A 25,998-nucleotide genomic window follows, 5' to 3' on the forward strand; every position below is an offset into this window, starting at 1 on the left:
TAGAAGAGGTGGGGAATCGGGTGTTTGGGGAGTTATTACTTCCTGGACTGGGGAAAGTGCAGAATTTCACCCAATGGAGAAATCAGACACTGAAACTGATTGGTTTGGGGTCTGGCACTGGTTTATGGACATAGGCATCCATCTAAACCTAACCTAAGAACAAGTGCCGTGTGGATACTGCAGTATATACCACAGACCAGCAGCCCGCACAGCAGCTGTCAAAGGGAATTGGGGGGGGGGGGGCAGATTTTTAAATGCTGATTTCTGGCTGAGTGACAGGTCTCTGAGCTGGAAGTGAAGTGTGACTCCTGCCTTCTCAGCCCTGGAGTAGGATAAGAAAGGAACGTCATTGACACCAACGTGTCTACTGTAGACAGGAGATACTCCCAAAGGGCATCACTCACAGCACCCAAGAGGGAATAGACTGCTTCTGCTGCTATTTGATCTACCCCTGGAGACTGACGAACTCAACCTCCCACCAGTTCTCCCTGTGCTGGAAAAAAAAAAAAGGAACTTTTTAACTTGATCAATAAAATGTTATTTCAGTTACTAATTATTAATAATTACACAAGTACTTTATTACGGAGTAACTAAGAAAAGCATAAAGTTCTTGAAGTCTAGACTCTAAATATTTTTTTTAAATTGTTGTAAACAAGAAAAAAATATGCAGGCGGGACAAATGTTCTCCTAATTACCCAAGGACTTCATTAGCTGGCACTAATTAAAGCATTTTTTGGAGTCTGACAAATGTCTAGAATTACTCTGTTTAGAAGTTAGCTTTGACTCTGGTAATTTATTTAAAACTAGAATGTACTGGAAAAAAACAAACCCTCAACTAATTTTATTTATGAAAGTTGATTACAATAATTAGTTATGTTACTAAGAGGAAGGCTCTGTTGAGGGTAATTTGTAAGAGAGGGATGGATTGGCTTAGGTCCAATACTAACTGGTTTGAACTTTGCTAACCCATTGCAGAACAATTGCCCCAAACTCAGGTCCACCCAGTGTGAATCTTTTGTAGACCTTCAGAAAAGTTTATCAGACCCTTCTGTTCATTATTAATTCAGTTGCATCCTAACTCTTCTCTTCCATACTCCAGCCAAAAACAAACAGAAGGATATGCACTATGAGAGGCTGTTCTGTGCCATTACAGCTGGGAGCGAAATCTTCCTTTTTTTTCATGGAACTTTGCAGCCTCTAGACACATTTCTTTTTTTAAAAGAAACAAACTACCATCTTTTGGATGCTGCTGGGACTTAAACTTCTGAAACCCTCAAGATTTGTCCATCACCAAAAGAGGAAACCTTGTAAAAATACTGTAGTATTATCCAATAACCGTTCAAAATGCAACAGGCCAGTCGTAGCCCTGTGTCATCACCTAAACAGGGATAGAGGGGAGAATTTGCATCTCTCCTAATCGGGGACTGTGACGGTCTTCCCAGCCATGGCCCTTCCTAGCCCATCCACCTCACCTCACCTCTACTGCAGTGCAGACCCCTGACCGTTCCTTTTGCACAGGGGTAGTGCAGAACTGGCAGAACCAGTCCTATGCCTGAATGGAACCGCCCCCTTCTCTGGGTGTATTACACTTGCCCCATGCCTTGTGTAAAGGGCAATGAAGGATAGGGTCCAATAGCATCACTGCAGTTTTGGATCCATGCTTCCTGGCACTGCAGGATTTTTTTTGTTTTGATAAATGAACAGGTGTATTTGATTTCAGTAAAATAAACATCTCACTTAAAAAAAATCTAATTCTTGGAGCAAACAGTACAGTCATAACGGGAGTGACTCAGTTTCTTAGTAAATAAAATTCAGTAATTACAGATGTGGATGTCCTTATAGCTCTTACATTGCTAAAAGTAGGCCTAAGTGTTTTGTTCAGCACAGTCCCACGCAGCAAAGACATTGCCCAATTAGTAACAAGCTACTCACTCAGAGGAGAAATATTTTGCACGGAAAAACAACACATTAATTTTGTTCCAGAGAATGGTTGCTCCCTTCAAGGGACACTGTCAAGAATTTTAGGACTGCCATGGCTTTCCCTGCACACAAGGAAACAAGTGGGAGGGAATCCGCCATTGTTGCCACCTCTCCTGAGTTTATCAGAAGACTTGAAATATTTGTGTTCCGTAAAGCCCCAGCTGGGGGAATCAATAGGTTGCATGAGGATGTCCGGTTTCATTTAAAAAATAAATTAGTTTTTAGTCAGCATGGTTGCAGAGAAAAGCTTGAGCCCATGAAGCAAGTACTCCCTCGGGGCTCCGAAATCAGAAGGCAAAGGAAAGAACCCACAATATATTATTTTAAAAAGCTCATGATTTTTAAGCCTGTCTCCTAATTTTTGGGGCCTGACTCATGATTATTTGATGCTGGAGGTCCGTGATACCAGTTTGTATTTCTTCTCTCCTGTACACTCACCCTTAGAAAATGTCGCAGAGACAAATGTGGTCCAGGGACAGAGTAAACGGATAATACAGGCAAAGAGAAATGCAGAGGTGTACTGTCTGGGGGAAAGAGACAAACTATACAGAAGAGTCAGGGAAATGGCAAATGTAATTTGTTCGTGTTAAAAGGATGGAGATGAGGTTGATATTTACGGGGAAGATAGAGGGTTATAGGAATCCATACCAGAGCCAGAAATTGACCCCGCAGCTTCCAACTCCCAAAGCGCAGTCTTAGCCACAAAATCATCCGTCCTCTCTACCTCCTGAGCCCATAGAGGGTTTAAAAGACTAATACAAGAAAGCAATTTTGCCCTGGGTGTTGAAAGATCATGAGCCAGATTCAGCTTTGTTATGCCCGTGCAATCCCACTGTGTTAAAAGGTGTCAGTAGGGTAAACCAGATCAGAATTTGACCTGGTAAAATATTCAGACTATTAAAAAATTATTAAAAAATAATATTTTTGTGGAGATATCTCTTTCCTCTCTTTATCTTTCTCTCTTTAAAAAAAAATAAAAATAGAGGAATGTGCTGTGGACTGAGAAAGGCACTTTAAACCTCACTTGCTACAGAGGTTAACTGGGAAGCCTTGACAGCTATGCTAATACTCTGCTATTTAGTCTGTCAAAAATGACATTGAAGGGTCTTGGTTAAAGATGTGGCTCATTGTTTGAGCAATTTAATGAGGTGTGACACACATACCGACCCTGTAGGAAGTATCATGGCTTTCTGAATGTTGCTGGTTGTGTTAGCCATTTGGTCCGACATCTGGTCTTACTACTAGTCGAACACTCAGTAATGTCTTTGAGGGGCCAGTCACATCTCAAGCAAGCATAAGAATGGCCATACTGGGTCAGACCAAAGGTCCACCTAGCCCAGTATCCTGTCTTCCGACAGCGGCCAATGCCAGGTGCCCCAGAGGAATGAACAGAACAGGGAATCAAAAAGTGATCCATCCATGAGGAACCATATTATAGTCTTGGCATTCACAACATCCTCTGGCAAGGCTGTGCATTGGTTTAAACCTGCTGCCTATTAATTTCGTTTGGTGACCTCTAGTTCTTGTGTTGTGAGAAGGAGTAAATAACACTTCCTTATTTACTTTCTCCATAACAGTCATGATTTCATAGACCTCTTACATAACCCCCCACACCCCAGTCGTTTCTTTTCCGAGCTGAAAAGTCCTAGTCTTATTAATCCCTCCCTACGTGGAAGCTGTTCCATACCCCAAATCATTTTGTTGCCATTTTCTGAACCTTTCCTAAGTCCAGTATATCTTTTTTTTGAGATGGGGTGACCACATCTGCATGCTGTATTCAAGATGTGGGCGTACCATGGATTTATATAGGGGGTAATATGATATTTTCTATCTTATTAGCTAGCCCTTTCTTAATGATTCCCAATGTTCTCTTCGCTTTTTTGACTGCCGCTGCACATTGAGTGGATGTTTTCAGAGAACTATCCACAATGATGAGATAACTGGCTCTGTAGATGAGGGGAAAGTGGTAGATGTGTTGTTCCTTGACTTTTAGCAAAGCTTTTGACATGGTCTCCCACAGTATTCTTGCGAGCAAGTTAAAGAAGTATGGGCTGGATGAATGGACTATAAGGTGGATAGAAAGTTGGCTAGATTGTCGGGCTCAACGGGTAGTGATCAATGGCTCCATGTTTAGTTGGCAGCTGGTATCAAGTGGAGTGCCCCAAGGGTCAGTCCTGGGGCCGGTTTTGTTCAATATCTTCATAAATGATCTGGAGGATGGTGTGGATTGCACCCTCAGCAAGTTTGCAGATGACACTAAACTGGGAGGAGAGGTAGATATGCTGGAGGGTAGGGATAGGATACAGAGACAAATTAGAGGATTGGGCCAAAAGAAATCTGATGAGGTTCAACAAGGACAAGTGCAGAGTCCTGCACTTCGCACGGAAGAATCCCAGGCACTGCTACAGACTAGGGACTGAATGGCTGAGCAGCAGTACTGCAGAAAAGGACCTAGGGGTTACAGTGGACGAGAAGCTGGATATGAGTCAACAGTGTGCCCTTGTTGCCAAGAAAGCCAATGGCATTTTGGGATGTATATGTAGCGGCATTGCCAGCAGATGGAGGGACGTGCTCGTTCCCCTTTATTCGACATTGGTGAGGCCTCATCTGGAATACTGTGTCCAGTTTTGGGCCCCACACTTCAAGAAGGATGTGGAAAAATTGGAAAGAGTCCAGCGGAGGGCAACAAAAATGATTAGGGGACTGGAACACATGACTTATGAGGAGAGGCTGAGGGAACTGGGGTTGTTTAGTCTGCGGAAGAGAGGAATGAGGGGGGATTTGATAGCTGCTTTCATCTACCTGAAAGGGGGTTCCAAAGAGGATGGATCTTGACTGTTCTCAGTGGTAGCTGATGACAGAACAAGGAGTAATGGTCTCAAGTTGCAGTGGGGGAGGTTTAGGTTCAATATTAGGAAAAACTTTTTCACTAGGAGGGTGGTGAAACACTGGAATGTGTTACCTAGGGAGGTGGTGGAATCTCCTTCCCTAGAGGTTTTTAAGGTCAGGCTTGACAAAGCCCTGGCTGGGATGATGTAGTTGGGGATTGGTCCTGCTTTGAGCAGGGGGTTGGACTAGATGACCTCCTGAGGTCCCTTCGAATCCTGATATTTTATGATTCTATGACTCCAAGATCTCTTTCTTGAGTGGTAACAGCTAATTTAGCCCCCATCATTTTACAGGTATAGTTGGGATTATGTTTTCCAATGTGCATTACTTTGCATTTATCAACCTTGAATTTCATCTGCCATTTTGGTGCTCAGTAACCCCGTTTTGTGAGATCCTTTTGTAGCTCTTTGCAGTCTGCTTGGAACATAACTATCTTGAGTAGTTTTGTATCATCTGCAAATTTTGCCACCTCACTGCTTACCCCTTTTTCCAGATCGTTTATGAATATGTGGAATAGCACAGACCCCTGGGGGTCACCACTGTTTCTCCAGAGGCGCTGCTGTGATTAAAAAGTGTGCATGGTATGGAAAAAATGGTGCCTTCTAACACTCAGTAGAACTGGGAGGGAAGTGGTTTTCTCATTCCACAAGAATTTGAGATTTAAAAAAAAAATTCTCATCCCAAATCAGGACCAATAATGGAAATCTTGAAAAACCAAAAATATGAAAAAATTCAGATTAGGTCAATCAAAATATTTTCTTCTGATCATTTCAAAAAGTTTCAATATCTACCTTTTTATTTATATTTTAAAATATTTTTAGTACAAATTATCTTAAATTTCAAAACAAAGGGAATTTCGAAGCAAACAATGAATTCTTTTAATTTCAGAAAAGTCAAAATGGGACGTTTCAACAATTTCAGAACCTTTCCCCCCCATTTTTATTGTAACAGAAGACTTGTTCAAGCCAAGCCTTTCTCACCAACAGTTTTGGTTTCAACAAATTGGCATTTTCTGACAAGAAAAGGGTTGTTGAAGAATTCCTAATCAGCTCTGCTACTTGACATATCTGCTCCTCAGGCATCTTTGAGTCATAGCTCCTCATTTTGCTGGCGGATAATAGCGGTACTCCTGCTGATCCAGCCCTGCCATGGAAGAGTGAGCTGGATTCTGCTCCGGCTTGCTCCAACGGCTGTGAAACTGCCAGTTAAGTTCTGATGGCAAAATCTTGATTGTTTGAGAGGCAGAAAGAACCCTGCTTAACTTTTACATTCCAGGTGGAATGTGCAAGGCAGGCAGGAAAAACATCTTTGGATTGTAAATTGGGCACAAATTGGGATCTGGAATCTCAAAGTGAGAGAATAATTATGCAGTTCTACGTAGTCATTTTTACAATCACTTATGACTAGTAGCCTGATTCTCCATGCCCTAGACCTTGTGCCTTCATTCACACCTCTGCAAAGAAATTGTAAAGCACGACCAAATCAGAACTCCCCACTCCCAACGGTGATAGTGTTTCACGCTTTCTTTGCACTGGTCTCAGTGATGGCAAAGTGAAAAGCGGTGAGGAGGTAGGGCTGTCACTGCACTGTGATATGCTATATTGCGTTGTAAAGCATTTCAGTGGTCCTCCCCAGTAGGATGTCTAAGCTGGGCTGCTAGCGTTTATTGGGTGGTGCCAGAGAGTATGACTTTTTGCAGGGGTGGGTAAACTACGGCCCGTGGGCTGGATCCAGCCCTTCAGGGCTTTGGATCTGGCCCATGGGATTGCCCCCCATGGTGCCTCAGGCCTTGCGCCGCTCTCATAAGCAGCCGGCACCATGTCCCTGTGGCCCGGGCGGAGGGGGGCAGAGGGCTCCGTGCGTGCCCTTACCTCCAGGCACCACCTCCTGCAGCTCCTGTTGGCCGGGAACAGGGAACCGCGGCCAGTGGGAGTTTTGGGGGAGGTACCTGGAGGTGTGGCAAGGGCAGCTTGTGGAGCAGAGTGACGTGGTGCCAGATGCTTCCTGGAGTGGTGTGGCGTGGGGCCAGGGTGGGCAGGCAGGGAGCCTGCCCTGGCCCCGGTGTCCACCGCTGCCACCCTGGAGCCGCTTTAGGTAAGCGGTGCCAGGACGGAACCCAAACCCCTCCTGCACCCTGTCCCCCAACTCCCTGCCCTAAGACCTCTGCTGCACCTTGCACCCCAACTCCCTGCCCTGAGCCCCCTCCTGCACTTTGCACCCTTCCTTCACCCCGACCCCCTTCCCTGAGCCCCCTCAAACACCCCACACCCCTCCTCTGCCCCAATCCCTTGCCCTGAGCCCATTTCTGCACACCGCACCCCCTCCCATGCTCCCTCCTGCACCCCAACCCCCTTCCCCAGCCCTGCATACAATTTCCTCACCCAGATGTGGCCCTCGGCCGAAAAAGTTTGCCCACTCCTGACTTATTGTCTTAAAGGGAAGGGAGACAGGATTATTTTTCCTGAAGGAAAGTCCCACAATGCCACTCCCAGCCTGTGCAGGAGATGCTGAGCTCACACACTGGCCTGAGACTGTCTCCCCTGTCACGAAGGAGTCTGGAATGGATTGAATGGACGATAGAGGGAAGGCAGAGAAAGGGGTCTCAAAAGGATCAGGTGCCGAGAACCAAAGGAGAATGTGGCCCCAGAACAAATCACGCTTGGGAGGTGCCGCATCCATATTAAGCAACGTTAAGTTTGGCCGTCTCTAATGTAAGGTCAGATCTTTCAGAGGTGCTGGACTCTGTCACTGAAGCCAGTGGAAGCTGAGGATGCTGACAAAAATAGTGTGTGCTGAGCAAAGAGAGATTTCACTTCCTCTGTATCTTTGGTCCAGGCACTCCTCAGAAAGGAGCTCACACAATGTCTGATTGCCAGTCATTCTTCTTCCTCCCTTTATTCCCATTCCAGTAGAAACAGATTAGAGTGCCAGACTTTAGTGACAGGCACTTGAGACTCAAATTGCTTTGGACAAACAGATGTACTACCCGCTCCGCTTTTAATATTTTAAAGTCAGAGGGAATGGCACAGCTTGTACCATTTAGCTCAACTCGAACACCCCTGTAATTTACAGGTTGCCAGGTTCTCAGCCTTGGAGCCTGTATTTCTCTCTCGCTCTCTGGAGGCTACTTGAGGCCTCTGGCCGCAATGAGTAACAGAGCACAGGGAGGTTTTTGACAGCTGAGAGCAAAAGTCCTGGTCAGAAATAAGGGCAAGACTATTTTTGGAGCTGTCCCCGGTGGTATGGGCATCCACTGCCCATCTCCCAGGGGTGCTAAGAACTCCCGCCCTAACTCCAGTGAAGTGCAAGGAATGGTCCATCAAGTTTTAAGTCAGGATTGGATTTTTTTTTTTTTAAAAAAGATCTGCTCTAGTTCAAACACAAATTATTTGAAGACGTTCGCTGGCCTGCATTACACAGGAAGTCACCTAGATCGTGGCAGTGGTCCCTTCTGGCTTGGGAATCTGTGACTCTCTGGAGAGCTAAAGATAAGGCTAGGATTTTTGAAGAGTGCTTAGAGAACTAGGCACCCAACCTAAAGGGCCCTTTGATAATCACCGCCTTTGAAAACCCCTGGGGCCAGATTTTGACTTACCATGCACAACCTTATTCAATTCTGTGGGGTTGGGCTGGGTATGCATAGGGCCTAAATGGGCCCTTTGCACCTCACAAACAGATTTGAAGATGATAGGAAAGGATGGGAGAATTTCAAAGGCGTTCTTCAAATCCTTCCTGCCCGTGCACAATCACGCAGCAGACCAGCATTCTAGGACTATAAGCTACCCATGTCCGGGGGCTCCCCGGGTGGTGCAGAACTGCGGGAGTAAATGGCTCAGTGGCAGCCTCCTCCCAGCCGCTAGTGTAGGGGATGTGGCTGGAGGTGTGAGGAGGAAGGAATGGCAGAAGCACAGCAAAACCCTTCTGTGTAAATTAGAGGAGCCCTGCTCTGATTGATGTCAGATGCTTCAGGGGCCTTCAGATGACCTGAGAAGACAGGTTTGAAACCACCTTTACCCCCTGTGATACTGAACCCCATATTCTTCATCGTGATATTGTAATATGATTATAGCATAATTATGATACATTTTGTGCAAAACGGGTCATGTGAGGTGTCAGTGGAAAAGTTCTGATTTGCTGAATATGAATGTCCTATTTGTATGCATGTCATTTTTGTATCTGAAGTTATGAATATGATTATGTATCTGTATTTCAAATGTAGTTACACCTGGGTAACGCCCACTAGGCAAGATGCTTTCCATCTAGATAGCTGGTTGGGAAGAGCCTATTCAGGGCAATGAGCCATTGGGGAAAACAATAGGCCTTAGGAGAAGCTTATCCTCCTTCCTTCCTGAGAACACTCCAGCCAGTGTGTAAGTAATAACTGCTGTGACTCCACAAGGTCATGTGACCAGGCCACAAGACTCTGGACCCCATTTTGGGGTGTCTGTATTTTTCCACAAACTGGTCGGGGAACTGGTTTTGGAACAAAGGTTTCTCGCCGTATGCTACAGCTATATAAGGCAGGGAGTGACATCATCTCTTGTTCTTCAGGCCCCATACAAGAAAACTGCTGGAAACACCTGAAGAATAAAGACTGAACTGGGGGAAGTGCTGGACCCAGGCTAAAGGGGTTTCTAGCCTGTGTATTAAAAACCTGGGGATTCCAAGCTGCAAAGCAAGTGCAGCTTGGGCCTTGAATCTGCTTGTACCATCACTCAGGGTGAGAAACTACTAATTCATATCTATCTAGTATTTTAGGCTTAGTTTGCATTTTTGTTTATTTACTAGGTAATCTGCTTTGATCTGTTTGCTATCACTTAAGCTCTATTTTTTTGTAGTTAATAAACGTATTTTAAGTTTTAATCTAAACCAGTAGGTTTGGAGTGAAGTTCTTGGGAATCTTAGCTCAAGGGGCAGGGGATGTTGCATTTCCTTTCCACTTTGAGGGGGAGGCGAACTGGATAATCAATCTATACTGGTCAGGGTTTTGACCAGGGCAAGACGGTACAGCTCTGGGGTTCTAAGCTCGGAAGCTGGCAGTTATTTTGGCTGCAGCCTCCCTGTTGTTGGTTCATGCAGTGGCTGGTCAGAGTCTGCCTGTATCTGTAACTGGGTGTGTCCCTATCTGTGTGAATGCTGGTGGAAGTGTAGGACTGGGAGCGGGTCTGCAGCTTGTCACAGCAGCACAGTGTGAGAGGGAGCCCAGGCTGGTGGGTCAGTGGGCTCAGTGGTACCCCAGTTCCAGGTGGCATCCTGGGGGAACTCGTCACACACCCCTTCCCTTTCTTTACTCAATCTGCTGCTGGAACCAAGATGCAGGGCTGATGTATTGACAAGAACTCACACAGCTGTTATTTCTCTAATTTGTCCTGGGATCCTTAGATGCTATGGACCAAACTCTCTGGATGAAACTCCACTTAAGTCAATAGAGCTGGGGCCATTTACATCAGCCGGTATTTCGGCTTTATCGCAGTTCTTGATGAGGCGGAAGTGCAGAGAGGGGGAAGGAAACAAATGGCAAAGCAACCCGAGCAAAGCACAGGAGAGGCACACTGCCTGGTGGAACATGGTTAAATGGAAGAACAGGAAATCAGAAGGGGAAAAAACACTTTATCTTGAAGCTTCTAATGGAGCATTGAAAAGGGGGGGATTGCTTTATTATTATTATTAAAAAAGCTTTTAAATAAATAGCTGACAATGTCTCTTATTTGAGTTATTCTTTGCTAGCAATAAATGTGTCACTCTAAAGTGCTTTATTTAGAAGTAAAAAATGTATTTTTTGTAGAATGCTCTGCTTTACATCAAGTCACAGGCTAGAAGCAAAATTCCTTCCTCTCTTCTCACCCCTCCCTGCTTGAGACAGTCATATATTCTTCTATAACCTGATCTTGGTTATAAAAATATATATATAAAAGAACAGAGAGACAGCTGGCTCTCCCACACATTTGACATTTCCCTTTCTGCCTGGTTTAACTTTTTTATGACTGCCCGGGTTGGCTTCATTGGAGAATTTCTCCCTTCAAATGAGTTTCATGTTTTATGTTAGAAATTTTCCTTTGGATAAACCTGGTAATTTTTCAAGTTAAAATGTGTACATTTTAAGCACTGAGGAAGTTTAAGGATCCCACTGATGGGCCCATAAATCTGAGTTTTTATTCACGCTGGAGTCTCTGTGTCTACTTCCTTTAATAATAAAAAAAAAAAGAGAGAGAGAGAAAGAGACAGAACAAGAGCGAAGAAAGAGGCTGGCCTATTTTTAACTTATTTTAAAGTAGGATAAAACCCCACCTGTCAATTCTCTAAGTAATTTATTAGTATCTGCTCATTCTTCCAGCTCTTTATGTAGTAATGTCAGTGTAACACTGTACTTGCAGTTCTTCAAGCATGTACTCGTTTAATAGAAAATAAAGCTGAGGCTGATTTGGTTTCATTGTTATTTACTACATAAAATCAGGCTCCACTAAGGGAGTGAAATAAATGTTGCATGCCTGCACTCAGTTATGCATCCAAAACCCTCCCATTCGACGTAGGTGGTGCTTCTGGAAATGACACCATCCCAGCACCAGCCACTGCGGGCTTCCAGGTACTGTTACATCCTTTCCTGGAGGGATGTATCTGTGTCGAAGTAGACTTGGGCTTGAGCCATCAAGTTTGACACTGGATATGAATTCATGTATTTTCCAGGCTCATGGGGTTTCCTCAGATTCTGCATCAGGGTTTGGGCTTCACCCCGGAGATGCACATTTTAGAATTAAATGCTGATCAGAATCCAAAGGTTCCTAAAGTTCAAAAGAGGTCAGAAAAAAGTCTTTGTGGAACCGTTAAGCTGGGATTTCTCAGCATCTTCCACTTTTACAGCTCGCTTGTTTTCTAGGCCATGAAGCAGTAGCATCTCCAACCCCAAACCTCTTTCTGATACCTACTCCCTCACCCCCTTCTCTGTCTGTTGAATTGTTATAACACAAGATCACGTAATGAATCAAAGCGGGACCGGTCCTATTGTCTGGAAAGAAGAAGAAAAAATAAAAAAGCCAGGGACTTAAAAGACCAGTATTATTTTTCAAATAGAATGGGGAAAAAAATCTAACATGGCTTATCACAAGGAGAACAAGCACTGTGCAAATGTGTGGGTCTCTGAGTGGCGTGCGGGTTGTTTTGAATAGATGTATGACATTGTCAAAGAACCTGCCATTGTGTTCCTGAAAGGCACTCGCAACATTGCATAGAAATCAGTCATTCATGTCACCCTGAGACTAGGAAAAGATGGCATAGATTATTTATTTATTTTAAAAAGGAAATGTCGCCAGAATAAGACCTTCAAAGCCAGATAAAGCTTATTTTTGAAAGTCATCAGAAACTAATATATATAGATAGATAGTTGACAGAGAGAACAATTTCATCTTCCCCTTGTATTTGTTTGAATGGTCTTTGGTCTCCAATCACTGGAGTTAGCCCAGGCTCATTGGTTGGCATATTTTGGGAATCAGAGTCAAAACTGCTCTCAGTGAGTGCTACTGCTCTAGCTGAGTGAAAAGGAGACGCTCAGTTAGGGAGTTAGAAAGAGGACCCCACTTGTCCCAAAGGTGGGTGAAATTCAGTGCACTCTGAGGCTTTACACCATGGAAACCCGGAGCAGAGCCCTTTGCAGGAGTTGGCAGCAGGTGTTTAGGATAGGGCCAACACTCAGTGGGGGCACTGCATGGATTTTTGGATCTGCGTTTGATGCAGGACAATCTTTCACTGCCACTGCAAGGTTTTAGAAAGAGAACCTCTAAAGAAGAATTCAATTATAGCAGTGTGTAATTTTCTGTTTGCAGTGCCCTTATTGTATGTGTAATTGAATCAGAGTAAAAAGATCCAGCCAATTGCTGCAGGGCAGGGATAAAACTGTGGAGATAAACTGATGGAGCCTGACTTGAAAAGGCAGAGGAGGTGAGACCAGGTGTATGTGTAACACCAATTTCTGTCTCTGTCAAAGCATAGTGGTTAGAGCAAGGCTCTGGGAGCAAAAGTCCTAGATTTTCCACCTGGCCCAAGGAGGTATTCTAAGTCATTAGAGCAAGTGCCAGGGATTCTGGAGTCTTGAGTTCCATCCCTAGCTTTGGAAGTAAGTTTGTGTTGTGGTTAGAGCAGAGGTTTGGGAGCCAGGAGCCATCCTAGCTCCTATTCTCAGGCTTTCCTACTGGACTCAGGTGACCTTTGGCAGGTCCCTTCGGTAATACAGCTGTGACAATGCTTGTCTATCTCACAGGGGCGCTACTAGCAGAAGAGAGACTGGTAAGGTGCTTTGAGATGCTGTGTAAGTGCACTTTTTGTTTGTCTCCTTGCTTGGCTTAATGTAGGTCAGTGCATTAGCTTTTGACTCATGAATTCAAATGAATCACTGAGCCATGTAGTCTAATGTTTGCAGCCAGGGGCATGGAATTAGGAGAACATTCACCATGTGCTCCTACTCAAATCTCTCCTACTATTTAAAGCAGTGAGGTGGGATCCCAGAACTCCTGGGTTCTATTCCCAGCTCTGTCACTGCCTCGATGGGTGATCTTGTGCTGGTCAGTTCACCTGTCTATGCCTCACTTTGTCCATTTGTAAATGAGGTCTAAGCAGTGCCTACCATACAGTGATCTTAAAGCTTAATTAACCCGGAAGCTGATAAAGTGCTTTGGGAGCCTAGGCTAATGGTGGCAGAGGGGAGAGCAAAGCATTGTTCTCAAGTTACATGACTTTGCCATGAGGGACACAGGAGGGGAGAAGGTTGACCGGGGCTCAGATCAGAACCTGAGCCATATCAGGAGCCTTGTATCCTGCCTCCATACCAACCAGGGCCGGTTAGTTCCCCAAAGTATCCTATTGACTAGGTCTTGTCCCAGGTTATTTCAAGGCTTTGGTAGGCAATTCATCCCTGCACTGGTGCAAAGCCTGGCACAGGGACTAGGGTTTGCACCTCTCCTATGCTAGGGACCATGGGGACTGGATCAACCACTGGACAAAGTTAGAGCAACCTGAGAGCTGCCCTAACCAAACCCTGCTCACATAGCCTGTAGCAGGGTGGACTACGCCCAGAGGCCCTCTTCTGTATGCCTCAGGGTCCTTCCACACCCATCCTAGGAAAAAAGCAATGGAGCTAAGTCCTCCAAACAGCCTAGAGAGACTGTGCAGGAAAGCAGCCAATCAGGGGGTGGCTGCAAAGGGCTAGCCAATCAGTGGGTTCAGGCGCGTATAAAAGGAGCTGCCGTGCCGGAGCTACAGGATTACAGTGTTTGTGCCTGACTGGCCAAGGGAACTGTAGCACCATAGGCAGCTCAGTGCTAGCCAGGAATGAGAGCTCCTGGCTTGCTGCTGGGCCTGAGCACAGAAGAGCCCTGAGGTAAGGGTGAAATATTGCTAAAGGCTGGGGCTGTAGCACATGGCTGCTCTTCTTAGGGTCCCTGGAGTGGGGCCTGGGTCTCTCCCCACAGGCCACTGCAGAAGTAGCCTGCAACTGGACAGTGATAAACCACCAGGAACTGTTGAGAGGCCCAGCTGGGGCCAGAACAGACCAGAATGGGTGAAGGGTCTCCAGGGAGAAAGCCATGGGGGCACAACCCCTACCAGGGCTAGGAGTACTTAGTCCAACAGATGTTCAGAGTGCAAACTGCATAGGGCCCAATGTAAATAGCTGCAGAAGCATGCCCCCTTCTTCTCCCACCACTCCCAAAGAGAGAGAAACCAAATAAACATATAATGGGGAGGGGGAGGATGGATGACAAAACAAGGATGCAGCAGCTTTGGACTCCCAAGCACTCGTTAATAGCTGGAGAGCAGGGGAAAGGAAGTGTCTCAGACTGTCATCCTTCACTCTGATGAGCACTTAGAATGCCAGGACCCCTTTCAGTAGCTCCATACAAGCAATCAGTCCCTCATGTCAGTCACTGCTGTTTGCTTGCCACCTCTCCAGCTTATTTTAGGGATGCATTTAAAGAAGGATATTCTATCTATAGAAGCAGCAGGGTGGGTGGAATGGTTCTGTCCAGGCCATTTAGGGAGTGTCAATGTTGTCATAACACTGCTTTTCTGAGAAGCCCACCATACGGGGTTGAGTGTGCACTAGCTCTTGCTTAGGCTGGCATGGGAGGGAGTATGGTCTAGGGGACAGGGCACTGGATTAGTATTCTGAGCCTTGGGTTCTGTTCCTGACTCTGCCATTGACTTGCAGTGCAAATCCCTCCTCTTCGTTGTGACTAAGCTTCACCCTCTGTATATGGGGCCTTATCTTTTCCTTGCTCCTAGAGTGATTGTCTTGGAAGCCAAAACCCTGCTGGGGCTGCTCTGCAAGAATAATTGGGGGATTTACCTTCCTAGTTCTGGGCTCCAGTATCCGCCAATCTGCGGGTGGATCTCTCCCTGCTCATGGGGCCTGTGGCATATCTTGAGAGAGCCACAGGGTTTGCGGGACAGATGGATGGCTTTCTAAAGGGGTGCATGTCCTGCTCCTGGCAGAATCAAGAAAACACTTTCCAAAGGGGAGCCATGTTAAGGTTTTTCTCCCATAGCTCCCTCCTGTGGGATTCCTTGAATGAGGGAGTGATCTGGGCCTCTGTGTTCACTAGCAAGTCACCTACAGCAGCAGTGCTTAGTGGGAAAAAGTTTGGAAGATGTGGAGAGAGGCTAAGAGGCAGTTTGGTTTCCTGTGCAATGGGCATATTTAGGGAGTTCAGAAATAAATACAGAAATTGTCAGAGCCTTCTAACTTCCAGCTGTGTCTCTGGATTGTGTTTTTGGAGGGGTTGCATGCAGTGCATTTCCACAAGAGTTGGAATGAAATCAGAACATAGATGCAGTTACGTTTCTTCTCTCACCCTTATAGCTCCCCAGTTTCCAAGATCCACATTTTGGAGAGTAGAGCAGTGAGGGTGGGAAGAGAGTTGCTAATTCTAGCCCCTTGATCAGGGTGGATAAAAATCAATCAAAATCCCCTTTTTTTTAATTTAAATACACTTCTCTTTTAAAATAAACTCATTTAAAACCAATTTTGAAATTATAACTAATATTAAGGCCTAAACTTACTATAATCGATTTACCCTCATTTAAATTAAACAAAAAAAGGTAAGCAACACGTTTTTGCCGCTGAAGTTCTAAACAAAACCAGGCCATGGAATGGGTGAAAGTCCCTGTCTAAGCACCTGGAATCCGTTTGTTGAAGTACTAAACCAGCTTTCGATAGTAGCTGCTTCTGCAGGTTGAGGGAATATTTTTCATTTCAGTTTATTCAGATAGTTCACTGTAATGATTAGTTATTCAAAGTTAAGCAGCCAATTGGGAGTTGAAGCAGGAAAGCTTGCTTTCCTCTTCCAATCTATGAATAAAAATGAAGTGTGAAAGGATGAGCTCTACTCGTTCTAAAATCTTGAAGCACATGGAGACCAGTAAAAATCAGTTCAAATCACTAAGTACGGAGAATAGTTGTTCTAGAGAACATTTTGTATTTAAAACTCAGTTATTAAACTTTTTTTATTTACCCAGCACATTTAAGGTAGTTCTAGTTATGCATCTTTCATTGAATTTCAATTTTCATTTAGAGATTGACATAAATCACAAGTAAAAATTGTCTAGTAAATAAGTAATTAATCGTCATTTTCTAGGATAATACAAATATAAAAAAGAATATGAATAAATGCATATTAAGCTATATAATTGCTTACATTAATGTATATAGACATTGTAATCTTCTGATTAGCAAAAAGTCCTAAATTTAGTGGAAAGGCTATATTTAGTTGCAAATCTACATATTTTAAGGAGAATCAACTTTTCTTTTAGGAAAATAACTAGAAAATACAATGCAAAACAAGATTAAAATTGATTATTTAAATCAAGTTTTCCTGCTTGTTTTAAATCATGATTAAAATTTGAGATATAAGAACTTTTGGTTTAAATCAGCCTTGCTCTTGATCCAATTCCCCAAAGACTCTGGGCTGTCCCCAAGCCTGGCTTACTTTTTGGAGGGAGCAAAGGCAGAGCAGGGGGCTGAGTGAGTTTTTCTGCACGTGCCGATGTGGTGCACTCAGCTGTCTCTGGGATTCGTAGCGGTCAACAAATGAGAGCCAATTATTTGAACTTGGTTTAAAGGGAAAAAATATTGTGTTGTCTGTTCCGAAAGAGCCTGGGAGTTGGCAGAATGGAGTTTAAGAGGCCAACAGATGGAGGACTGTGGAAATGACCGACATGGAGGGATGAATGAGCAGTAAAACATGAGCATTTGCAAACTTATGTGGGTTTGGAGCTTCGCGGACTGAAGACTTCAGCTGAGCCTGCTTCCCAGCACCACAGCTTCATTAGCTCTGCTTATGCTTTATTATCATTTAAGGCATGTTAAGTACTAGTGAAAGATACTGGATTGACAGCCCCCAAGAGTGAGGCTGTCAACATGCTGCCCTACCAGCACTGTTGTTACTGTGTATTAGTGACAGGTTTCAGAGGAACAGCCGTGTTAGTCTGTATTCGCAAAAAGAAAAGGAGGACTTGTGGCACCTTAGAGACTAACCAATTTATTTGAGCATGAGCTTTCGTGAGCTACAGCTCACTTCATCAGATGTATACTGTGGACATCTGATGAAGTGAGCTGTAGCTCACGAAAGCTCATGCTCAAATAAATTGGTTAGTCTCTAAGGTGCCACAAGAACTCCTTTTCTTTTTGTGTATTAGTGGTGATAGCCTCAAAGGGGGGGCAGGGGTCTGGTCTTCATGACACATCCAATCCAAGCTGGGTGACTAAAGTGTTTTCAACATTTTTTTAAAAAAGGACACTTTTGTGGTGACATTTTAAGATCACGAAATCATTCAAAAGACTGTTTTGTCATTTCTGACTCAACAGTGAACTTATTTCTTGGAGTGGAGAATATTTTTTAGTTGCATAGGTTTGTCAACATGAGAAAGTTGCAGTTGAATCAATTTTTAAAACTGATATAGTTAAACCAGTGCAAACGTGTGGCAGGAGGCTCTGACTTGTATATGAGTGGCTTATATTTTGGTTTAGTTAAACATGTTCTGAATCAAAGTAAGCTTAAAATAATCCACTTACACCAAAATAAGTGTCTGTGTGGCCTTTTGCACCAATGTAACTATCAGTTTAAATATCCACCTTAAGTTATACCAGTGCAATGGTCTCCTGTAGACAAGCCCCAGGTGTGTAAATGAGTTTATTGCAGAACACTGATCAAGTGTTGCCATTGTTCACTCTGAGCAAAGTAACCGCTCTGACAGTGCTGACTCTCTGGCTTTTTCATGCCAAACACTGTTTATTACAGTGGACTCTCATTCCACTGGTCTGTTTGCTCCTGATAAACACAAAGCAAATTTCGCTCAGTGCCACTAAGTGTCTCGAAGTAACATTTCGTAGTTTAAATAAAACAAATATCTTAGTGAAATGGGACAGTCCAGATGTCCTGAAAGAAGATCCCAGGGCATCAAGACTGTCCTGGTAAAGCTGGGATATACTGCTACCTTATGTATGGCCAACAACGGGGCCGATTGTGCTAATGGTGTTTGACATGGAGTTGTACTGAACCACCCTTGTATTTCAAAAAGAAAAGGAGTACTTGTGGCACCTTAGAGACTAACAAATTTATTTGAGCCTTTAAGGTGCCACAAGTCCTCCTTTTCTTTTTGCGAATACAGACTAACACGGCTGCTACTCTGAAACCTTGTATTTCAAAAATTACCATCTGGTTGTTCAGTGGCCTGGCTTTTGGTCACTACTGAGTCTGACTAGACCTGCATTTGAACAGGTGCCAGGCAGGTAGACCACTCTGGGTTGTCAGTTTGCCCCATTATGGTTGATAATGATTCAAACTCCCCAATAGCGCCATGCATGGGCTGGCTGGCTGGTGGTTTGAAATGAGATTGTGTTAGTGACTCTGAAATAAAGGGGGTGGGGGAAGAGTACAGACAAACAAATGAGAAACCCACACTGCCTTAAATTCCTTATCCTTCTGTTACTCGGAGCATTTTCAGATGTGGCAGTGAGTTGCTAGGCTCTGAATCTATTACCTTGTTGGTAAGGTCGGTGCACAACTGACCTTCCAGGTCTTGAGAAAAGGGACAAATCCAGGAGGGACTGTGGGGCAGTGCTTACCATGCAGGGCCATTGGGATTATTTGGTTGAGGAGATAATCAGACCACTGCAGTAAAATGATTAACATTCAGCAATGTCTGGCTGGACTTCCATGAGCCTGACTTCTGCTGTTCTTGAAGGGTGCGTGACTGTGGGAGAAGGTGCAGAGGCAGCAAGAATCCTGACCCTAGACTGGGCAGGTAGATGGGTGGGATGGCGCAGCTGCAGGGGGATTGCTGGCGGGGGTGGGAACATGGGTGCATAGTAGCTGGAAGCCCAAGGCTAACCCGGGGGGAAACACGTGCCGTACTTCCAACAGGTAGCTAAAGATGCTTCCTTGCATCCCTATGGATGCCCTGCCTAGATCAGCAACTTGCAAGCAGAACGTCTCCGGAGACTGCCGCTCAGATGCCAGGCCTCGTGTGCTGCACCCTCCACTCTCTATCTGGTTAAGTGCTTTTGGCCTCCCTTGGATCCATGGAGAGGCAGGAGAGCTTATGTCACACAGGGATCCCGGGGCTGCATCCGCTGGGTGCACGTGAAACAAATGGCTCCAGCACACCGTATCCCCTGTAGCTGAGCCAAAAGGCCACAGGGTTGGTGGGAACCAACAAGTAGTTTATGTGGATGTGGGAAGCTCTTACCTGGGCCCTATGGCTCAAAGGAGAGGGAGACTCTTATTGGTCCCCTTCCTGTAGCCCCAGGCCCGCTGGGCAGGCCAGTGCCTGTTCATTCAGGCACAGTCCCACCGAATAACAAGTGGGGACAAACGTTTGAATTTTGTGTGTGCCTCCACTTGACAGCTTCCTATTGAAAGCCCTGGGATGACAGGATGCTGGAACTTTCCCTCTCCTGCCTATCATTTGACCTGCTCTTTCTAGTCTCTCGTCCATAATGACTAACCGCTATTCTTTCCTTTACAGCCTCTGCCTTTCCTCCGTCTCTTCCTCCTTGCTGCCTTTCAGCTGCTCATGAGTCATTCTGTGCTGCTTTGCCCGCCACCCACTTGCTTCACTGAGCTTAAAAAAGCTATTTCGAGCACACTCTGCAGGAGGATCACAGGCTGGGGAACCCAGCTCCAAAAGAGCCATCCCTCGGACAAGAAATTCCTAGCCCTGGATCAAAGCCCAAAGAACTGCAGCAGGGTCTAGTGGAGCATGCACTTGATTGGGACTCGGGGTACTTGGAGTCTATTCCTGCCTCTGCTCTGACCTCCAACAAGTCATTTTGCCTCTTTAGAGTCGATGCAGACAAATGGTAGGAGAAAGTTCCTGCCCTGACGAACTGTCTCTTGCTATGTGTCCGTGTAGCACCCAACACAGTGTGGTCCTGATCTCTAAGCACGAGTACTACCATAATGTTACTAATAATTTCCAAAAGGGCCCACTGATTGCAGGTGTCTCGATTTTTAGGGGCCCAGCTGGAGACCCCTTGGGCCTGTTTTTTCAGAGATTCTGCAGCCCGGGTGACTTCATTGGGGGTAGTAGATCCAGAGTCTTGTCTCTTTACATCCCCACGGTCTGTTTATTGGGGCAATGTGGAGTGATGTCCCAGGAATCTCAGGCATGTGCCCGGTTTATTACTGGTGATTGCTGGGAGCTGTGTGTGCTGCCCTTGTCTCCCTTGCTGAAAAGCTACTGCATTCTCCTTAAACAGCACTGAAATTTTGTTTCATTCATGAGGAATCTGTTGCTATAGAAATTGAATCTTTGTTCCCCTTTTTCTGTCTGTAAAGGGATATAAGTTACACTTTAAGTTCAATTTATTCTTTGCTATGTATTCATTAAATCCTGGTTAGTTACTGCATTATTTAATGGAATTGATGATGTAATTAAACCATAGGCAGACATTAACAACCAGAAAAGGAGTACTTGTGGCACAAGTCCTCCTTTTCTTTTTGCGAATACAGACTAACACGGCTGCTACTCTGAAACCTGTCATTAACAACCAGAACCGTCAGGGAGGTTTAGGATCTTTTACTAATATGTTCCTAGCATTACACAGCTTCTAATTTTATAACAATTACTCTAACAAGTTGGCTAGATCCACACACTTCAAGCATACTGAAAACACAAACCATCGTGCTTGAGAAGTGCAGGGATAGGGATGCAGCTGAGGGTTTCATCACCCATGACTTCTGCTCCTTTGCTCTACTATAAAATATCCCAGTGCAGATGACCTCTTGCTATAGACTAGGACTCTGTCTCCTTTCTTTTGTTTTGCTTCATGTTCTAGGTTTGCCGTGTTCAGATTACAAGTTCTCAGAGGCTCACTTTTTAATTCTAATTTTAAAAAAAATCATTGAAATACCATGCAGCAGTCACATCACTCTCTGCACTTTGTTGTTTATTATTAATAATGGCAGAGCCCAACAAGGCATTGGAGTGAGCTGTCCTTGGAGAGCCTCAGGTGAAAAATAATGTAGCTAACACGTTAATAATTGTTCAGGAATTACGCCTCACTATTTGGGGGCATCACTGTTGTCAAAGCCAGGAATAGAACTCAGGACTCCTGAGTGCCAGCAGCCCACTGCGCTAACCACTAGTGATCACTAACGGTCCAGGGTGAAAGCCAGTCCTACCTCTCTAGTGAAATCAATGGCATCCTTCCCACAGCCATCCATGGATGTCCAATCAGGACCTTGATCAGTTTTCTGGGTGAGTGTGATTCCACACAGGAAGTGGTCCCAACCTCCCTAAGGCCAAATTGGGGAACTGGTGGTTCAGCCAGGATTAGAACTCAAGATCCTTCTCCAGGGAAACCACTGCCCAGACCTGATCTTTAGTCAGCATTGTCTCGATAGGTGTGTAATCAGCCCTTTGGCAGGGACAAGATGGGGCCTTAAAGGCAAGCCCCAGGACAGGCGGTCATCTACCTGAGTTCAAGCTTAGGTTTCTTGAGGCTGTCCCTTCTCTCACACATGCTGATTTTACACGGATTAACCTCAGTCGACTTACTCCTGACTTACGTTGGTGTGTGATAAAGGGCTTCAGCCCCCTTATGTTTCCTTAACCAAGTTGGGTTACATTCCTGTGACTGTAATGTGGGGATAACAATCTCCCCTTGCCACCCAAGGCTGCAGTGAGTAGACATCTGTTATGCATTGCCAAGGACTTTGAGATCCTCGGACAGGAAGAAAGCCTTATTTTTGCTATAAGGGAACATGCTCAGAGTATGCTGTCACCTATGTATGCCGTCCTAGGGGCAATAATGTCAGTGTGTCTAGGGCTTGATTCTCAGTGACACTATGCTCACTCTGGCAGCTTACAGGGGGCTGGGAGTGGGGATCACGTCCATGCAGAGGGCCCCCCTATCTGGTTTAGTCTGCCACAAGGGCTCTGGACTCCCTGTTCCAAGCCCTGCATAGGGGGCAAACAATATAAGTTAGAACAGCCCTATCTTGCTAGACATGACATGGCCCTAAAATATGAGAACTGCAAAGGTGGTTTAAAGCAACCTCAGTCCCCCACACTGTGTCCTGCCCCACACCCAGCAATGGAGTCCCCAAGAATCAAGCCCATAACGTCTCCACTCTTAGTCCTTGTCTATACATGCAGCGTGGAGTAGGGTCTGTGTGACACGCTGCAGGGAAAGGCAGGCTGCGTCCACACTCCGGTGTGTACACATGCGGCAGAGGGGAGACAGCAGGATGCTACACTGCTAAAAATAGTAGTGGAGAGGGGCAAGGCTGTGTGTGTGTGTGTAGAGCTGTATAGGGTATGTCCCCTGGGGTTCTGGCGTGGCTGTACGCTACTTGCCAAAGCAGCACCTCACTGTCTAGGCTGCTGTTTACACCTGTGCTGGCTGGGCGTGCAGTGTCTGTACTCTACACGCTGCTGTAACGTAGGCCTTGCGTTAGGCTATGTCTACACTAGAGAGCTTACAGCGGCATGACTGGAGGGATGCAGCTGCGCCACTGTAAGATCTCTCGCTCTGGGCCGATGGGAGAGAGCACTCCCATAGACATCCTTCATCCACCCTCAACCAGCAATGGAAGAAGCTCTCGCTTCATTTATGCCAGTGAAACTTATGTCGCTCGGGGGGGGGGGGGGTTGGAATATTCACACCCTTGAGCAACATACATTTTGCCAACATAAGTGGTGGTGTAGACATAGCCTTGGTCACTGCTAGAGTTACAGACATAATACGAATCATCCTGATTCACTTTTAAATTCCCAAAGATCATAGCACATACCCAAACAGACCAGCAAACAAGCCCACTCAGGCCTGCTCATCGCTGATCAGGACGCGGCAGAGGATAAGCCAGGCAGGAAAGTTCGTGGGCCCACGCAGTGGTCAGCACCGAAGGATGGGAATGGAGCTATCCAATGCAGGACCATCACGGGTGTGCCCAAGGATCTTGCATTGTCGGGAGGTAGGCAGCCATGGCACGGCTGGGGTTCTTTCATCCAGTTTGCCTAGTTACTATGGGCACTGTGCTGGAGGCTTAGGGGAATGTGGTGATAACTTCCCACTGAGGTCGTGTTGAGAGAGCGCTTCCTGGTGCCTTATCTGCCCAGGGATATCAGCAGCAAGGATCTTATCCAATTTTAATTACCAGGCCTATATTTGCACTAATTGGCTCTCTGGAGTAAAGTTACTTCCAATCTGTATATTATGGGTGCACAGCAGGAAGCGTGTGTGATGATCTGTCAAGGATCAGCTGTAACTACAAACAAAGAGCAGGGGATTGGGTGAGTGAGTGAAACAAATGTGCGTGTGATATGCACTGTGGACAGAGCTCCGGAATGAATTCCTCTAACCCTACCCCTTGCCTAAGGGCATCTGCCATGGACTCCTCCTTGCACCTGATGCAAATACTTCAGTCAGTTGCAAATGTAGCAACGTGGACTGGGTTTCTGCTTTTGGGACTTCAGTAAATTGGGGCACCAGGAGCAGTTGCGTTACTGTGCACTCAGGAAGGGCCATGACTTAGGAAAGCAAAACAGACAATAATTCTTACATACGTCTGCAGGTCTGTGCTCAGAATCCACTCCAGCTTGGCACACCAATCCAGCTGTAGTTCTCCTCCACCCAGAGTGTGCAGCCCGATTCCACTGTACGTGGGCACAAACCTGTGATTCAGCTTCTGCCTTCAGTGGAGGAACAGACTGAGCTGTTCCTCCCAGGCTATGAATCTTATTGTTCTATACAAAAGCATGCCCATGTTGTTGGCTAATGCTCTTCATCTCTAAAAGCCCCCTGTGCGTTGTAAGCAGGATTGTTTTATATCCCCTCATGATAAAAAGTGCATAGCAATTAGGAAAAGTCCGGAGGAAAATATTGTCTCTGAATACTTACCAAGGTTTCACAACTGAGAAGTTGTGCTCTGATGCTGGAATGTACATTTGGACTCCGCTTTACTCTGTAATTAGCCCATATTTGTCTCTGACTTCAACTAATATTTAGCAGTTTGGAGCTTGGGACCCACATTACTTCAGCAAAGCAATAAAAAAAAAATAGAGAGGTAATTGAAATGCTGCTGGGTTCCTGTGGGACTCTAGTATGTTGCTTCACTCTGCTGAATGATAAAGATATGTTGCCCTGATCAGAGGCAGATAAGTAGGCTGGCTGATGAGGCTGAATCCCACAGGCAAGCCCTAATCTAGCACTCTGTTTGTTAACTATCAGTCTTTTTGTGATATTTGGTTTGCATAATGTGATAATATAATAACGTGATCATTCTTTAAGGGGAAATGAATCCAAATTAGGGGTAGTGGGGTGGAGGGTGGAGAAGCAATGCAGTCAAATCTCTTTCTCCATGGCAGATTTTATCATACGCTCAATGAGCCAATTCTCAAGGCTTCATTTTGGGCCAATTTACTGCCCATTTTGGAATCCACTTAACTTGCGCAGTGTGAAGCAATAACCAGCTTGAGGTCAAACTCTGTACCATACACAGGAGTGTGTGTGTCCTTTTATTTTCAGTAGTTACTGCTGATATTGCAATGGATCCCTAAAGGTTCCCGCTGGGATTGTGTTAGGTGCTGGAAATAGAACGGAAACAGCCCATGCCTCTGAGGCCCTACAATGGTCAAGACATGGATGGACAAAGGGTAGGAGATGTCTATGTATGTGTGGATATGTATGTACAGTAACGGTCAGATCCTCAGCAGGTAGAAATGGTGCAGCTCCGTAGAAGATAATGGAGTTACACTGCCAATTTAGTATATGAACTTAAGCCCTAGCCCCTGTGTATGGAACAGAAACCTACACTTTCCCTGAATTCAGAACACATCAACAAAACTTCTTCAATGAACTTCCATCTGGGGTCATTATGTGCTTCCCACCTAAATGACCCCCGCAGTTTCAAATAATGATGGCATAATAAATATAATGACAATATAATGCAATGTTGTGAGCTTCTAATGAGCTGCCACCTTCACCCAAGACTGGGTGAGATCATCTCTGTGTATTGTTTTATGTTTAGAAAACACTTTGGGGCACTTTGGCATGAAAAGCACTACACAAATATAGGCAATTGCTATTCTATTCTATTTTAGTCACATCACAAAGTAACACATTATCCTGGGGGAAAAAAACAAAACTGAAAATAATGCAGAGCAGAAGGTAGGTAAGAAATAGATTTTTTTAAAATCTAGTCTCTGTACTCATATCAGAGCTCCGAAGAAAATCAGAGAGCCAATCATGGTCCAGATTCTCACTAACCTCCTATCGCTGGGACATCCTCATCAAATTTTGGCTTGAAGGTTTCTTCACTCTGGTCAGTGTGGGCATGTTGCATTAATTAGACAGTTGATGTTACCTTTGCAAAGGGGCTTTTGTTTAGTTTTGTTTTTTCACATTTCTTACTCGGGCAAAACTCCCTTTGAAATCAGTGGGTGGGAGTTTAGTCTGAGAGAGTTAAGGAACCAATCCTGCCAACACTTTGTTGGCTAATGTGTATGATCTCACTGACATTGGTGGGACAGATTGGCAGTAGTAGGTAGGGTGCTATGCCTTGTATGCGTTAGTTTTTTACTTTAGCTAAGGACTTCATGATTTGATCCATTGTTACTTACTCAACATTTTTAATTTCG

At 45.1% G+C, this 25,998-nt stretch overlaps 1 long non-coding RNA gene across 3 annotated transcripts in view; it reads left to right on the plus strand.

The window, feature by feature from the left end:
- Nucleotides 1–25,998, plus strand: part of LOC125625458 (uncharacterized) — a 149,700-nt gene that overhangs the window by 26,355 nt on the left and 97,347 nt on the right. For 2 of the 3 annotated variants that reach the window (XR_012665741.1, XR_012665742.1), the window contains exon 2: nucleotides 19,882–20,215. The exons of the other annotated variant lie outside the window; for it this stretch is intronic. This is a non-coding gene — a long non-coding RNA (uncharacterized LOC125625458). The remainder of the gene's footprint in view (nucleotides 1–19,881; nucleotides 20,216–25,998) is intronic. 3 annotated transcript variants of the gene reach the window in all.

The sequence above is a fragment of the Caretta caretta genome, chromosome 22, assembly GCF_965140235.1.
Source record: "Caretta caretta isolate rCarCar2 chromosome 22, rCarCar1.hap1, whole genome shotgun sequence".
NCBI lineage: Eukaryota > Metazoa > Chordata > Testudines > Cheloniidae > Caretta > Caretta caretta.